Source organism: Sebastes fasciatus, chromosome 1 (genome assembly GCF_043250625.1).
Source record: "Sebastes fasciatus isolate fSebFas1 chromosome 1, fSebFas1.pri, whole genome shotgun sequence".
Taxonomy (NCBI): domain Eukaryota; kingdom Metazoa; phylum Chordata; class Actinopteri; order Perciformes; family Sebastidae; genus Sebastes; species Sebastes fasciatus.
Genome location: NC_133795.1, coordinates 39,857,474 through 39,874,068, shown reverse-complemented (window position 1 = coordinate 39,874,068; position 16,595 = coordinate 39,857,474). Strand labels below are relative to the sequence as shown.

General features: G+C 40.9%; 1 long non-coding RNA gene across 1 annotated transcript; it reads left to right on the top strand.

Annotated features, from left to right (window-relative positions):
• The first annotated feature begins 2,259 nt into the window (after positions 1-2,259).
• On the top strand, positions 2,260-3,955 carry LOC141777816 (uncharacterized). The gene is made up of 3 exons (XR_012595984.1): positions 2,260-2,784; positions 3,315-3,360; positions 3,596-3,955. It is a non-coding gene; the product is annotated as an uncharacterized LOC141777816 (long non-coding RNA).
• The last annotated feature ends 12,640 nt before the right edge of the window (positions 3,956-16,595 follow it).

The following is a 16,595-nucleotide window of genomic DNA, read 5'->3' as shown; positions in this document are numbered from 1 at the left end:
CCGAGGTGTTAATAACTTGCCAGAATTTACAGCTAAGTTAAGAGGAGGGATTAAAAAGAGGCTCAGACAGCATACTTCAATTATAGATTTATCTGCTATTTATCAGAGGTGGCCAAACGTTACGTCACGAGACTCCGGGCCAATCTGGCTTTTTTTAAATAGACTATATCTAATGAACTAATCTAAATACTACGGAAAGGTTTCTATCAAATGCAATTCTCTTCACACAGCGCTGAGTCGTCTGCACATTCACTACTAACGCCGTACGCGGCTGGTATTCTGCTCTTTTTTTGGCAGTCTTTTAAAATGGAGGCCAAATTAGCAAGCACTAACTGAGTGTGTGAAAAGGTTCGCTAATGGAAATAAAAAAAGAAAAGACAGAGATACGGTAAGTAAGTGATCTTACTCAACGCTGAGAGGTCTAAGCACTAAGCCCCCTCTCAGTGGAACAAGGTCAAACTGCATTTGGCTGTTTGAATAAGGATTCACACATACTGTATATATCAATTCATCTGGTCTGAGAGGAAGAGCAATATGATTTGGTCTCTGTGTTCTCTGCTGCTTCAGCACAGAGGTTATTGTTCTATAGATGTCAATGTGATTTCTACTGAGCAGCCACGATTTGGGGACATTTCGTATTTGCTCAGAGTACTCAATTAAATTAAAAATAATCAAACAATTAAATAAGAAAAAAAAGGTGAGCGATCAGAAATAAACCATCCAAGTGGATCTCTGAAGTTGTTGATTATGAGAGGAAAACAAAGATTATCTAGCATGAAGACAGCAGGTGTCACTCTCCTGTGCGCTTTACGTCGTTGTCGTGGAAACTGTAATCAGTCTCATGGTGCAACTCTTTTTCTGTGGGTTAGAACAGAAACGAGAAGTGTCACAAATGCACATCTGCTTATGTCTGTTTTTTCTAATCAGATGAAAAGTATGGATCTGCATTTCTGGTATAATGACGACAAAAAGCAAATCGTTTTCAAGAAAATGGAAACGCATACAATTCTAAAAGTTTTTACTGTGTTTATATGGACGTGAATAAACCATTTTATGAGGCTTATTCCGGTAATGATCATAATCGGGATTTGGCGTTTACATGAGCACAGAGAAATCGCGTTCTCATCCCAACTTGTCATATACTGATGTTTTGCTTTCGGTCGCGGTAAAGACGTAGGACATATGTACGGTGGCGTCATGGTTGAGGCTTTGTCCGTTCATACGGTTCGTTCTCTTGGATATGACGGGCTCCTCTCGGCATGATACACCTACATGTTCCCGTGCTCCTTGATGACCTGGGAAATTTGTTGTGCAGGGTGTCTACTGTTTGCATTTTTGACCCCTGCAGGGTTAGGCCATGGCTTTACCATGATCAGTTGTGTACTATCTGAGTTGGCTGGGGCCCCATACTTCTCCGCTGTGGTGGCCTAGCTGTGTGATGAGTGGTGGGCTGTGGTGTCTAATCCTTAGCTGGTCTGGATCAGTGTTTAGGTCGATGTGGTGTCGCAGCAGAGCGTACACCCACTGTACCCATAGAGTCCAGCAGAGGGCGGAGCCTGTGTGAGTTAGAATGAAGGTTACAAAAGTTCCAAAGATCTTTAAGCACAGGCAGAGCTCCTGCGCCGCTCGCTGAAGAGGATGTGGGATGTCTGACAGCGGTGGACGCTGCCTTCTGCACATATTCGGGTAGGCACGTCCTGATTGGCCGGCCACGTTCATGCAAAGTCCAGTGGGCGAATGTGTGCTCGTGATTGGAGGAGAGTATTACCCATAGAGTTCAGTAGAGGGCTCCGCCTGTGCTTACAGAACTAGGGTTACAATATTTCCTCATTAGTGTCATTAATGTTGAGACCGTTATCATCACCCATCTCCCCTTCACAGCATTTCTTTATATTTTCCAGATGGTGTTTCACAGCAAAATCCTTGCTGCTGTTCCCTCAAAGAGCAGAACCTTTTCCACTATTGTACTATTGTATTATAAATATACATCTATTTTAATATTTTTGTACATTGATCCTTGCAAATATAAAAAAAAATGTAAATGATACCCTCAAACAGTGTATATGTGACCCGCTCTATCAAAATGAGTCGTAAGTCGCGGCAGCGCATTCTTGTAAAAACACGTTTTTTTATGAAAAAGTGTGTTTCGTTTTTTTTATGCGTTTATGAATAAATAAAGTCTCAGCTTTCATAAAAAAGTAAGAATCAATGTAAAATTCAAATGATAAGTCTAGTTTTGAAGCTCTTAAACATAACGTTGTCGTAAAGTTTTTACCGGAAGTCCGCTGTGTATTGACGCGGCTCAATAGAGTTGATTGACAGATTGTGGTTGACAGAGGAGATAGCTGGCTTGACAAGATGAATTCACGTGAGGAAAACATCGCTCGACTTTTAAATTAAATTCCTGTTAGAGGTGCTACATCTGACGACAACTGGACCGACTTAAATTCAGATTATTTCACCGCACCGGGTGATGAGGACAGCGGGTGCGCCGTGTCGGGTCAGACGCCCGGCTAACGCTAGAGGCTAGGCTAGCTCTCAATCCGCTGATCAGGACGGAGAAAGAGAGTTGGAGGAAGACGAGGAGGAAGATATTCCACTCATGGCTGAGCCGATGATGACACACAGTGTCTCTGATTAAAGTTATTAAATCAGGACAGTGTTATAGAGACTGAGATCGCCCGGCCGGGAGTACGAGTGTAGCTGCAAACTGTAAAACAGCGCCGCTCTCTACACCGGAGGAGATGGAGAGAAGACCCGACCAGATGAAAGAAATGACTGATGGTAAGTTCTTATAGTTAAACTACACTACCCTTATTTTATCTGTTTGTTTTAAAGACTTTTAAAATCACTAGAGCAGGCTAAGAAGCATTAATAGCAGCTAATAATGTGTGTGTCACTGTGTGTAGTCTATAGGTGTCTGTCTGTCTCAGGTGTGTCTCTCAGGTGCCTGTCTCCTATAAATTATTATTATTAATGAGGAAATGTTGTGAAGTGTTTAATTCATTCAAAGAAGTACTGTATTGGGGCGCCTGGGTTAGCTCAGTTGGTAGAGCGGGCGTCCATGTATAAAGGCTTGGTCCTGACCGCGGCGGCCCGGGTTCGAATCCGGCCTGTGGCCCTTTCCGCATCCACTCTCTCTCTCCCCCCTTTCAAGACTCTATCCACTGTCCTGTCAATAAAAAATGGAAAATGCCCCCAAAAAAATAACTTTAAAAAAAAAAATAAGTACTGTATCTGAACATAATCCAGGCAGCTGTTACATCATCACCACACCAGGTTTTATGAAAACAATATACAAACGTCATTTCTAGGAGACAGGGACAGGGACAGACAGGGTTGCTGTGAGAGACACAAAAGGTGAGGATATCATTTTAAATAGCAAAAGAAATAGCTTAACATATAGTAAAATTATATGTTGTATATTAATCTGATATCACATGGTGAATAGGCTATGTTAATTAATATAGGGCTGTATTTATATGATAATGATCAGGCCTCGTTCAACAATGATTCAACATGATTTAGCCAGCCTAAAATCTTTGAGATGACTTGATTTTTCACTTTATGCTTTTCACTTTATGTCATTTTGCAGATGAGAAACATCTGGATCTCCTTGAGAAGATCAGCTCCCACATGACCCTGTGAAAGGATACAGTGAGCTGCAGAAGAAGCCAGCAGAATGTGCACAGGCACCACATTTCATAGTCTTTCTATTATATCTATATTTCTATTATGTATTTTATATAATATTGTACATACATAATATGTACATAATATTTGTTCATATGCTATCCATTTTCTAGTATGTTTTTTTTATTGTTTGGATATTGACTTGTAAGTTTGTGCATGTACCTGTGTGCACATGGCTCCATATTTAATATTTTTAATTATGTATTCTTCATATAATTATTATTATATTGAAATAAACATATATACTATATATTATATCATATGTACAGTATATTTTTTTTAGATTTTATAAATTTTATTCCATACATTTTGGATTCTTTTCTACATGGACTTCTAGCCCTATCTACTGTACTGCTTGTGGTCATACACGTGCACGTGGCCACATATCTCATTGAATATTTGGCGTAGAAAGATAATCTTGGTATTGCCATAAAGCTGAGACTTTCCTCTTTACAGTCAGACAGATAACTCAAAATGTGTTTCGGGGTCAATGTGACTCATAATGATGGAGCAGGTCACATATTTACAGCTGGAAAAAATAAAATGTAATTCTGAATAATGTCCTCTACTCCCAGCAATACATTCATTAATAAATATTTTTCAGGACACTACAAAATTGAAACCACCTACGGCTCAAATGCCTAATTTCCTGACAAACCTTAAAAAATAAATAATAATAAGTATACACTATGTCATAAATGACAACAATTAAATGTTGTAAATGATGTGGTGGATGTGAAAAAAGACACCCCCTCTGTTTTGTACTGAAAAACAAGATGACCTAATCTTTTAATCTATGCTAGCTTTGGTCTCCGGGGCCGGAGTCTCTGCTGTACTCTGCTCCTCTGCCTGCTTGACTTCACTCACACACCGCGCGCATTCTTGCTATTTCGCGCCACTCTCATGTGCATGCGCGCTCACTCCACACTGCAGAAGAGTTAGTTTAGCTCTGAGAATATCTAGTGAATGTACAGTGGACGTTTGTGAAGAAATAACTGCTGCAGCTCCTCCAGACCAACAGAGGTTTCCCGTGTCTTGTGAAGTGACGGGGCTCCGCAGCGAACGTTATCGTCTCCGACCAAAACTCCGGTGTCTCCCCTGTTCCCTCCAGCCTCGGTCGGGAGGCTGAAGCCCGGGCCACACAGCGCGCATCATGCTCGCGTGACGGCAACGTCGCGTGTTGTTTTTTATTTCGGCGTCCATGTTAACAGGTTAGAGTGGACACACTGCCCGCATGAGACGCACGTCACACGCGCGTCAGACGCACGTCAGACGTGCGTCTATTTTATAGAATAGAAGGCTCGCCTATTTTTCACGCTTGCCGCTTACCTCTCGGCTGCGTCTCCCAGCAGCAACAGACAGTGAAGGTGATCTATTGACAGTATATGAGCAAGATTACTACAGTTTCCATGTCTAGACATCTGTAGAATATGTCACTGACCATCAATATTTTACACTTCCTATCTAGATTTCAAAATAAAAGTCTCCGTCTCCGTCTAGCGTCTAGCGTTTTTAGTGCACAGAATCATTCATTCATTAACACAATGCTTTTATTCTGAAATACTCTAAATAAAGCAGTTGTCTGCTTGCAGGTTTCCATCAAGTTAATATAGTACAGGCTTTTAATTATGTAAACACTGTAGTAGTCATAGCAGAAACCCTACATATGCTATAAATATAATAGACTGGGTTAATAGGTTATAAGAACATCAGGTGATAGTTGGCAGTATTTTTCCGATGCGCTCTCTCTCTCTCAACAAACACCACGTAACTTTATTGTTCTTTCTTTTAGAGGTGTTATTTAATTTTTTTAAAGATATTTAATAATTTTCGTTTTCTAAAGGTTAACAAATAACGAAACTGTTTATTTTGCTTTGTTTTATAATAATAAAAAAAAACACTTTACTTATATTTATCATTCTGAAATACTTCAGGTGTTTTTCTCCATCAAGGCGCATTTCAGCAACAAGGTGGTGAAAAGCTCCAAGTTGCCTGAGATGTCGGAACATCAGCATTTATAATGTAAATTGCTGTCCCGCCCCAGATGTAAATTAAGTCCTTTTCGATAAAAGCCGCAACCTGGAATGCTGTAGAACAGGAACCCGAAACCCCCTGGAAATGTTGTTTAAAACTGTGCCAGTCAAAGTGAAGAGGGATTGCTGTAGGCTCTCTCTTACTACTAATGTATTTATTTATTTTTTTGTATTAATATATAGCCCACAGAAATCCCTCTTCACTGTCAATGAAGAGGGATTTATATATATATATATATATATATATATATATATATAGCCCATAGAAATCCCTCCTCATTGTATATATATAAATCCCTCTTCACTGACAGAAAAGAGGGATTTATATGGGCTATATATTAATATTTATGTATGAATTTATTTGCTTGTTTTTAATAATATTTACAAATTACCACACAGTTCTTACCCTTTTTTGTCTTAAATAAATATAAATCACATTTATTATGAAGTTAAATGGCCATTAAAAGGCAAACTCTATGTAGAAAGAAAGGGCTGTCAGCAACAGCAAAAACACAGCTGACAGGTAGCTCCGGGACGCTCCCGAGACGTGGGTAACTCGCGTCTAGTGTGAACACCCTAGGTGGGCATGACGCGGCCACGACGTGACGCTGCCGTCAGGCGAGCCTGAAGCGCGCTGTGTGGCCCCGGCGTGAGGCAGGAAAAGCCAACACAAGGATCAGCATTGATTCATGGAGAGACCTTCGTCTGGTCAGCTAACATTACTGCCAAGCAGCTGAAATATAGAGTGATATTGTGGTTTTAGCTGACGTGTGTCGCCTCGTCGTTTTGACCGATGCTCGTTCATGTCTATGTAGAGCGAGCGCGAGCAACAGGACGCTGACTTTCGTTGACTTAACGGCCACAGTTGTCGCTGTTAACAAGCAATTTCTGATTCTTACAAATAATTCCTTTAACCTTTATTTTACAGGATAGTCCCATTGAGATGAATGTTGGTCAATAAACCATCACTGCTGCTGGTGAGGTTTAGACATTCAGTCCTGTTTTCTCTTGTTCTCGTGTTGATTGTAGTTAATATCCCTCATCCATTATTGCTTGATATTTTGATAGTATTGAAGCTATGTCCATTCTACCGTCAAATGCCATGGGAAAACAGCCTCCGTCTGTGACATTATATATATGATATAACATGATGAAATATATGATATGATGACATTGTTACTGAGCATGACTGACTTGTGTGATATTAACAAATAAAAAGAATCGGGGGAGGCAAAAAACAGGCTGCAGTCATCAAGTAGACAAACCTTTGGCCTTTCTCCACAGGTACAGCTGCAGTCGTAGCACCCTGGTTTAAAGACATGGCAAATAAACAAAACAAAAAGGGAGGAACAGGGATCTGTGTAAAAGCATAACAACATACCTCACCCTGGCCAGTTCACCGGGTCTGTGGCCCTTATCCCTTGCATTTGCCAAGTGGGATCCATGTACTCCCCTAGCCCATCAGCCAGCCTTTGTCAGCAGCGGTGGCTGCCTTTGCCTTGATGGAGAGAGCTAATGCTGCTCTGTAGTGCTCTCACACTCTCCATGTTCCTGCTGAAAAGACCTTGGCAATTGCTAAGTGATAGCAAGACAAGGCAAAAGATGGAGAGGACACAGTGTGAGTGTGAGGAGAAGCTAAAAGCCACCCCACATCAAACTATAGGCCCAAGTATTAGGCTGTGATTGGAAGTTCGGCAGTTCGATCTTCGGCTCCACCAGTCCACATGTCGAACAGTCCGTGGGCAAGATACCGAACCCCAAATTGCTCCCGAAGGCTGTGCCAAATGAGCGTATTATTGGTGCAAAACAACTGAACACCTGTGACAGTGGAATTTGTAGTTGTAGAAAATGGTCACAGATGTGTATATCCAAATTTGAAGTCACAGAGGAAAATGCTTTAGGAGATGCAAACTTGTAGATCTTTTTTCTCTCTCACAAACGCAACAGTTACACCTTCTCAAATTCTTCATTGCAGATGCACAAATCCTATTCTACTAATCACATTTTGCTCAACAGTTGCTGCAGTGAATATGGTGCAAAACACTTTCACACACCTGTATCAAAAATGCGAAGTCATGGATGGACAAAATTGCAAGTCCATTTACTATTTATTATTTACCTATTAGACAGTCACAATAGGTGGGGAGGTATGGGTAAACAATTTGTGGTAGAGAGCTTGATGTGGCAAAAGGCTCAGAATGAGATGATAAGAGATGTCTCAATCAAATGGTATTTACATGCCAACAGAAGTTCAACCATTCAGGGCCGTTTCTGGATATGTTGGTGTCTTGGCAGTGGGAAAGTAATCCACTGGTGACCCTGAGAGGAAATATTGTATTATTATTTAATTACATTTTTTATTACCATTCAGTTTATCATTATAGTTTTTCTGTTTTAATTTTTTTAAAGATTATTTTTTAGAGATAACCAGAAAGTACAGTAGTACACCAAAGACACAGTAGAAAAAAAATATGTAAAATATTGAGATAAAACAAACAGTTTGTAGTTTCAGTCAATGAAACATCAACCCCAGAGTCCAAGAGTCTGCCTGTGGACTTTTTTTTTTTTTTTTTAACAATGTAAGTCTGTATGACAGACTTTTAAAAGTAGATTGGCACCTCTCCACCTGGTGGTACCCTAGGCAGCTACGCCTAAAAACAGCCCTGCACACAATTTATAGCTCTCTAAATACACATCACTTGGCAGGAAAGAATTTAACAAAATAGGCTACACATTTAAGAAGACGTCTGCAAATGAATTGGAGATTTTTTGGTTCTTCATACTGGTAAACATGTTTGACGTCAAATCTACTTCGATTTTCCAGACGTCCCTCTACCCAGCTCTGCTTCCAGACCCTGAGGTGTTAAAAAAACATACAGAACTTATAAAAAAATAATAGTTAATACATTCTGTGTATACTTTTTTCAATGAGACTTTTACCAGTTAAATAAAGGATTGGCTGATAATTGGCTGTTACAAATCAAAATGTAGCGGACTGGACTGACTGAGAGCTGGTGAATTTCAGAAAATATACCAAAAATAAAGGACAGCAGTGAGGTAAGAAAAAAAATCAAGACAAGCGATGTAGTACTGGTGTTACATTATTGTGTTGTGTTTAGTGGTGCTGAATGCAGAACTCCTGTGTTTTAATTGCTGCAATATTCTTTGTTTTTGTCCCTGAAGAGCTTTCATTGATTTATAGCCGTTGTTAAAATAATGATAAAAAGGACCAAAGGTGTCTCTTCTCCAACTCTCTTTCTGCTACAGTATTTCTCTCCCTGTGAGCCTGATATGTATATCATAGCATCATCAAATTTAACACCTCCTCTCCCACACCTTAAATCACACATGCAGTTGTCTTTGCTGCAGCAATTAATCAACAATGACAAATTAGCGTAGTATCCATTTGTATAAATTTCAAATTCATCCTCCCCTCCTATGCAGGCCCACACAGGATCACCCTGAAATGCTAAACACAACAATATTTAGCTGCTGCTTCTCTGTGATTTTGCAAATACAAAATGTCAGTGTAATTGAACAAATCCATGGAGGGACAGGCCAATCCGGCATTAGGCTAGTTTGTGAGTTTGGTGACCTCATGTAATCCCAACATCGCTGCACCAAACTTCAACCTGAGCAGAGGTCTGATCAGCCAGAATGACTGAAAACACCTGTGAAGGTGTGAAGTGCTTTACGCCTCATCCACACTGGGAACGTCAGGAGCGCGTGGCTGCTGCGTGATCCACGCATCGCGTGTTCACACAGGGCTGCATTTCAGCTGCGTGTCTGCTGCGTTTCTGCTGCTGCAGCTGCTGCCAGCTCTTTCTTTCTACATAGAGTTTGCCTTTCATAATGGCCATTTCATTTCATTATAAATGTAATTTATATGTATTATAGACAGAGGAATGTTAAGAAACGTGTGGTAATTTGTAAATAATAGTAGTAATCCACAATTAAAGCCCGGTACTATATTCATTCATGGAGCTCTCCAAGTCACTGCATGTTCTACAACACTTTTTGGCACATATTTCAGAATAAAAGACACAGAAAAAACACTTGAGGGCTTTTATTTTAAAACGAAAGCAGGAAGTGTTGATTTAAAAATAAGTCTTTAGTTTTTTTCATGTCCGTAACATATTCTACAGATAGACATCGAAACTGTTGTAATGTTGCTGGTATGATATCAATATACAGTCAATAGATAGCTTTCACTGAACCGCACGTGGCAAGCGTCAACAATAGGCGAGACCTCTATTCTCTAGAAGAGACACAGCTGAGTGGCTGCTCTAACCTGTTAACATGGACGCCGAAATTTAAAACAACAGGTAACACAGCCGCCATGCGCTCCTGTCGTTCCCTGTGTCCTGGGCCTAAGGATGCATTTCAATTACATTTTACACCTTATTTACATTTTACACCACTAACGTTCTTCAGTCTGTCCAGGAAACTGTGAATCTTGCAATTGCAAACATAAATTCAAGTAATTACCTTATAAGTAACAGATTCACTCAGTTTTGTTATCACCACAAAACTCCAGTGCAGCTGGAAAGGCAGTTCTGTATTAACAGTTCAGTGTTAAATCTGTTTTTTTCAGTGTCAGCCCTGCAGAGATGGTGCCTGCAGCCTTTGGGGTGGCTCATCTGATTCCAAATGATTTCTCAAGATATTTTCCAACTAAATGCTCCCTCTCAGTCCTCCCTGAGAGAGAGCAACATTTTCCGATCCCAAACTCGTCACATACTGATGCTTTATATCGGCCGGGCCACACAGGGAACGTCAGCAGCGCATGGTGGCTGCGAAACCTGTTCTTTTTCATTTCGGTATCCATGTTGACAGGTTAGAGCAGCCACACAGAGATTTGAGGTTTTACCTATCTTACCGCGAGTGGTTCACAGCAACAACAGACAGTGAAAATGATCTTTTGACAGTATATTGACATCATAAAAGCAACATACCTACAGTTTAGATCTCTATATCTGTGTAATATGTCACATAATAAAAATATGTCATCAAAATAAAAGCCCTCAATCCTTTTGTTCTGTGGACAGAATTCCTTTATTTGTCAACACAAGGCTACTATTCTGAAATATTTACAGGACCTTTTTATGGAAAATGCATTGACTTGCTCGGCTCTATGAATGAATAAAGTACGGGGTTTTAATTGTGGAATATTTCTATTATTTACAAAGGAGCACAAGCTTTTTAAAGGGAATTTTTCTAAGAATCAGAAATTGCTTGTTAACAGCGACACCTGTGGCTGTTAAGTCAACGAAAGTCCGCGCCCTGTTTGCTCGTGCTGGCTCTACATAGACATGAACGAGCATCGTTCAAAACAGTGAGGCAACACACGTCAGCTAAAACCACAATATCATTCTATATTTCAGCTGCTTGGCAGTAATGTTAGCTGACCAGACGAAGGTCTCTCCATGAATCAATGCTGATACTAGTGTTGGCGTTCACTGTACATTCACTAGATATTCTCAGAACTACTAACTCTTCTGCAGTGTGTAGTGTGCGCGCATGCACATGAGAGTGGCGCGAGAGAACGAGCACAGTGTGTGAGTGAAGGCAAGCAGGCAGGCAGAGGAGCAGAGTACAGCAGAGACTCCGGCCCTGGAGACCAATGCTACGGTCTCCCCCGCGTCCCCCGACCGTGGCCAACACTGTTTTGCAAGACAGGCTTCACTAGATATAACTTTGTTTGTTTTGGTGCCTCTGTGTAGTTTGTGTTGGAGTCTTGTCTGAACAGCGTAGCCACACGCGAGCACGCATAGGACACCGACCCGCAATGATTTATACGTGGAAGAAGTTACAAACAGTACCTTTAACTTGTTTTCTATCTAAAATAAATGACATATATAATGAAATGAAATGGCCATTATGAGCTGGCGGTAGCAGCTCAGCACTAGAAATGCTGCAGTGTGGACACCACACGGGTGAGAGGCACAGCACTTCAGCGAGGCAGCCGTCAAGTAGCCTACTGCTCACGCCCCCTGTCTGTCCGACCCCTTGGCCTCACTTTTCGTGCTCAACGTTGTGAATTTAACAAAAACACTTGCATAGCATGAGGCAACCAATCCACTTAGTTATGTTTAGGAAAAAGCAAAATGGTCGGGCTTAAAATTACTATGTTTGTACAGTGAAATGTGACTTGACATGAACATGGGACACGAACGATCAGCTGATTGTAACGTGAAAGTGAAATGGGTTTACATCGTAGTTCATTGAAAGCCACTGCGTTTCATACCGCCGCTAAATCGTGCCTTGTGCGGTATCACTAATGGGCGTGACAGAGCGTCAGTAATTCACGCCCTGGGAATAAGAACGAGCTGAAGTAAGGTACCTTCTCATATCCCCTTTATCTCCATCCCAACACACTGCTATCACCTCACATGCTAATGACAAGCCTGGTGTGTGTGCATATGTGTGTAAGTTGACAGTGATGGATGGGACCTGGCCACCGCCTCCACCCTCAGTTGCTGAGTGAGCCCTATGCCTTATTCATGAGATTTGGGGGCAGGAAAAAAAAAAACGATTCCAAAAGGTTTAAGAATATATTAAGGGAACTCTCTCGATGTCAACTGACTTGTCAGGTGGTGTTAAGCAAAAAGAGTCTTGAGGTTTCTACTTGGAAGTCTGTGACAGATGGAAAAAGGAGCAGTACCCCCCATCCAAACATCACCAGCCCTGATTCCACACACCTAAAACCTCTTAGGGTAGAGGATGAGATGTATAGACAAGCCACTAACAGACAAACTGTTTTCAAGGTAAAGGGACTGGAGCACATGATTGATTTTCACAAACAGAAAATATGTGCAAAGTTGGAACTCAAAAAAATTGGCATTAAAAGAACCCCAAAAGATTATCAAAATAATTACTGACTAATAATATTATGTAGAATATTATATATAATATTATAATTATTGATGCATCAGTGAGTAAGGATAACTGTAATGATGCAGATGGTAAACATGGGGCTAATTTTAACTACCAGTACTTTATATACTAGGGAGGCGCTGATCTGATACTCGGTGTCGGTATCGTTCGGATACTGGCCAAAATCACTGGATCGGATATCGGAGGAAAAAAATTAGTATAATCGGATCCGACCCATTTCCGTCACATACGCTCTTCTATGTCGGATAAAACGGTGAAATATTCAAAATATATCGTACACTTAAAAGGATATAATTTTTTTTAGGTGAGCCTTTCTTTTAGGTGGCTAAAATATGTTTCTCTGCTGACCCCGTCCCCGTACCATTATAAATGTCTTTTATATTTATTTAAACAGAAAAAGGTTAAGGACCGAGTGCCCATTTGTAAATAATAGTAATAATCCACAATTAAAACGTATTAATTAATGGAGCTCTGCAAGTCACTGCATTTCATTCAACACTGTCCTGCAAATATTTCAGAATAAAAGCCTCATGTTAACAAATGAAGGAATTCTGTCCACAAAAAAAACAACTCTTGAAGGCTTTTATTTTGAAATGAAAGCAGGAAGTGTCGATTTAAAAATAAATCTTTACTTTTTTTCATGTCCGTGACATATTCTACAGATACATTCACATTGAAACTGTAGTAATGTTGCTGGTATGATGTCAACATACTGTCAAAAGATCACTTTCACTCTCTGTTGTTGCTGTGAGCCACGCGGCGCGTGGTAAAAATAGGCGAGACCTCGAATCTCTAGACGCAGCTGACACACCAGCAGTGGGGCTGCTCTAACCTGTTAACATGGACATCGAAATAAAAAAACAAAAGGTTCCGCAGCTGCCACACACTGATTACGTTCCCAGTGTGGACGGGGTGCAAGTAATCCACCTACTATGGATAAGTACCTCATACAACCCCACTTCAAAACACCCAAACTATCGCTTTAACCTTGTTAGGTCCAAGGACATTTAAGGACATTTTCTACATCTTTTAAGGTTACTTTTTATTTGTTGTTGGTTTATGATCACGTTGCTTGCATTTTTTAATCTTTTTAGTGCATTGTATTTTAATTCCTATATTGTAATAAATTATTCTCGTAGTAAACCCTTATTGTGTCTGACTCCTTGGTTGCCTCCACCTCCACCCAATCAAAACTCCCCTTCCCCTCCTTTACAAAAACATAGGACATAGGATTTGTCACAGGAATGTCGAATGTCGGCCGGTAAATAGAAACAGGCCGCTGTTTATTTCCTAGAACATTGTTTGAATTAACAATGCCATTCCCCAGCCATAACCATGTGGTTATACTGCAATTATGATGATGAAGGTTCCCTTACCATAATGAAGTAGTCATTTTAATCCCAATCATGATTTTTTTTTCTAAATGTAACTAAGTCCTTTATTTAAATCAAACCATGCTCTTTCCTGAAATTAACAAAGTCATGTTTTTAATTTAATTAATTTAATTACATTTTTAAAATTAAACCTTTACCATAGCATTGACACATCACAAAACTAATTCACTTGATAAAAAACAATGTGCCGTTCTGGAGGGCAGTTAGAAACAACTTATTTTGTCATTTAATTTGGAGTATGTTTATATATTTAATGTTGGGTCATTTTTTAAATAGTAACTTAGTTATTCAGCTTTTATCACAGTAAGCCTGGGGGTGGAGAAGTGACATAATCAAGGTCAGGTTCACTGTTACCTTGCTTTTTAGTGGGGCTATGGTTCTACTATAAAGAATATACTAAGTTATATTCCATATGGTATAGAGAAAAATGATCCTGTGCAATATCATTGTAACATCTGTTTTCTACAGTGAGCTGAAGCTTTTTCCTACTCAAAGACTCACAGCAGATAATGTGTCAGCAGTCTACCAGCTGATACCTCCAACAGAACTCCTGAAGGGCTCTGAAGAAGTTTATCTGGCACAGAGAAATGTACACTCTGTATTGATCTTGATGTCTGCTTATTGACATCAAGAGAGCAACTGTGACTGCCAAAAACTGCCAGGTTTGTTAAAGTAAATTTGGTCCTGCTGATTCCTGACTGTGGCACCAGTGTGCCTGTATGGCGTGCTTTAAATGAAAGATACTTGAAAACCTGCTTGCCAGCCCAGCTTTCCTTTCACTGATTAACTACCTTTATGTATTTTTGCCTGTTACTTAATGATGATAATGTTACTTATTTTGACACTGTTGGTCACTTAGGTGATGGTTTTTGTAGCCCCGCGGCAACGCAGTCGGGGGTATATAGCGTTCCACGTAGCCTTCCGTCCCTCCGTTGACGTGTCACACTTTCGTTTGCGGAGCAGAGCTCTGAAACTATTTAACTTAGGAACTTCAAATTTGGCATAATGGTTGACAGTGTGGTTTAGTTGTGCCTTTTGGGGGTTGGAGGTCCAGGGTGCCCACATTTTTTGAAATTTTGGCCAAAAACTGTGATTTTTTTCCACTTCAATTTCGTTTCCGGAGTAGAACTCGTTCCATTAAGTCAAAAAGGGCAAAACCTTTGGCCCTACTTTAGTAGGGGGTCAAGCAGTGAGCGGGGTGTGTGAGCCATGCTCAGTTTTGCCCTGTTTTGGTGGCACTGCTTGGTTTCACTTAAAGGAAATATTTTACCCAATATTCTTGCTAAGCGGTGCCTTTTCCTTTGACTGACGTGCATGTCACAGTCATTTTAAATCTTGTTTTTATATGAAGCTGCATTCCAAAGTGTTGCCTGACAAATTAATTTAACACATCCTAAGACGCAGGCATCAGGGGGAGGGTGAGACCACAGCAGTGACACATTCACATTTATGCTGACACCAGCAACATGTTTTATTTATTTTATTTATCCCTGCTGCGAGGCGGATATGGAGGGGAACCAAAGAGATGGGTGGCCTTGACAACGGAGATCGGCAGGGCAGGAAAGATCAGGCGGGTGGCCTGGAGCCTAGCCGCTCTGGGGGGCAGCCAGGAGGCGGAGTTGCTCTGGAGGGCGAGCAGAAGGTGGAAGGTCGGGAAAGGCGGCCGGCGAAAGAATATTCAATTCAATTCTATTAAATTAATTTTTATTTAGTGCTTAATCATAACAGAAGTTATCTCAAGGCTGCAGGTCGAGGCAGGTACCAGACAAGATACCAGAGCAGGAGGCCAATGACAGGATCAGGGCAGGAGGCAGGCCGGGGTGCAGGCTGGAGGCTAGCAGGCCCGGAATCAGGTTTGTTGCGTGCTGGCAGGGATGCAGAGGAGGCTGGATTAATGGTGAGATTGTCTGCCAATCCGGGTAGCCACCAGTCAAAGTTTGGAAGACACTAGGAGGCGTTTTGGCAGTAGATTAGAAGGCACTGAATGGCAAAAGTCACTTCATTTATTTGCTTCTATGATAACGCTTAAAGTTACTGCTGGCCCAAGGCTGGCTCAGGCTGCCTTCATGTCCCATTCATGCATGTTACTAACTTGATTTCTTCCCCGGAGTCTTTGTGCTTTCTCGTCTCACCATGGGTCGGGGTTACACCTGGATCGTGGTTGCGTCTGCTACCGCGTCTGCTGCCTGCTTGACACCCACTACTATCATCATTATTATAAGCCTTTCTTATATTATCAGTAGTAATTATATTTCTATCTCTCACTCAAAACCCAACCAGTCAAGGCAGATGGCCGCCTACCCAGAGCTGGGTTCTGCCCGAGGTTTCTACCCTATAAAGGGGAGTTTTTTCTTGCCACTGTCACTCATGGGGGAGAAATCCCCCATCTCTTGGTGGTTCTCTAAATTATAGAGCACGGTCTAGACCTGCTCTATCTGAAAAGCGTCTTGAGATAACTTCTGTTATGATTTGACACTATATTTGACAGCCGTCTGGCTGCTGCTGCACCGAAGGATGACCACCTGCTTTTTTTGTTCACGACTGCCAGTGTCAATACCATGCAGTAAAATAATTCAGC